The following is a 1,752-nucleotide window of genomic DNA, read 5'->3' as shown; positions in this document are numbered from 1 at the left end:
TCGTCAATTCTATTCCATTAATCTACCTGTCTGTCTCTGTACCAGTACCATGCAGTTTTTATCACAATTGCTCTGTAGTATAGCTTGAGGTCAGGCATGGTGATTCCACCAGAGGTTCTTTTATTGTTGAGAATAGTTTTTGCTATCCTAGGTTTTTGTTACTCCAGATGAATTTGCAAATTGCCCTTTCAAACTCAGTGAAGAATTGAGTTGGAATTTTGGTGGGGATTGCATTGAATCTGTATTGCTTTCAGCAGGATAGCCATTTTTACTATATTAATCCTGCCAATCCATGAGCATGGGAAATCTTTCCATCTTCTGAGATTTTCTTAAATTTCTTTCTTCAGAGACTTGAAGTTCTTATCATACAGATCTTTCACTTCCTTAGTGTAGTGGCTATTCCTGGTTGACAACTTACTATATTTGGAATGAACTACTTGGAAGGTTCACCAGTGACCCTAATCTGGAGGCTGGGAGATAGACGTTTCTGATCTGGATCTTGATATGGATATCTTGAGGCTTAGTGGCTATGGGTTCTAGAAGATTAAGACAGGGACATCTGGGATTAAAGGTGTGACTCTAGAGAACCCTGAGTAATACACTTAGTTAGAGTCACACCAATGTATCTTATATTATTTGATATTTTTGTGAAGAGTGTTGTTTCCCTAATTTCTTTTTCAGGCTGTTTATCCTTTTTGTAAAGAAAGGCCACTGATTTGTTTGAGTTAACTTTATATCTAGCTAAATCACTGAAGCTGATTATCAGGTTTAGTAGTTCCCTGGTGGAATTTTGAGGATCACTTATATATACTATCATATCATCTGCAAATAGTGATATTTTGATTTCTTCTTTTCCAATTTGTATCCCCTTGATCTCCTTTTATTGTCTAATTGCTCTGGCTAGGACATCAAGTACTATATTGAATAGGTAGGGAAAAAGTAGACAGCCTTGTCTAGTCCCTGATTTTAGTAGGATTGCTTCAAGTTTCTCTCCATTTAGTTTGCTGTTACTTACTGGTTTGCTGTATATTGCATTTATTATGTTTAGGTATGGGCCTTGAATTCCTGATCTTTCCATGACTTTTATCATAAAAGGGTGTTGGATTTTGTCAAATGCTTTCTCAGCATCTAATGAGATGATCATGTGATTTTTCTCTTTGAGTTTGTTTATATAGTAGATTATGTTAGTGGATTTTTGTATATTAAAACATCCCTGCATCCTGGGATGAAGCCTACTTGATCATGATGGATGATCCTTTTGATGTGTTCTTGGATTCAGTTTGGGAGAATTTTATTGGGTATTTTTCATTGATATTCATAAGGGAAATTGGTCTGAAGTTCTCTTTCTTTGTTGGGTCTTTGTGTGGTTTAGATATCAGAGCAATTGTGGCTTCATAGAATGCCTTCTGTTTCTATTTTGTGGAATCGTTTGAGGAGAGTTGGAATTAGGTCTTCTTTGAAAGTCTGATCAAACTCTGCACTAAACCCATCTGGTCCTGGGCATTTTTGGCTGGGAGAATATTAATGACTGCTTCTATTTCTTTAGGGGATATGAGACTGTTTAGATCATTAATCTGATTCTGATTTAACTTTGGAACCTGGTATCTGTCTAGAAAATTGTCCATTTCATCGAGGTTTTCCAGTTTTGTTGAGTATAAACTTTTGTAGTAGGATCTGACAATGTTTTGGATTTCCTCAGGATCTGTTGTTATGTCTCCCTTTTCATTTCTGATTATGTTAGTTAGGATACTG

This window comes from Mus pahari, chromosome 12, assembly GCF_900095145.1.
Source record: "Mus pahari chromosome 12, PAHARI_EIJ_v1.1, whole genome shotgun sequence".
Lineage (NCBI taxonomy): Eukaryota > Metazoa > Chordata > Mammalia > Rodentia > Muridae > Mus > Mus pahari.
The sequence above is the reverse complement of the archived record's forward strand: the minus strand, read 5'-3'. Positions refer to the sequence as shown.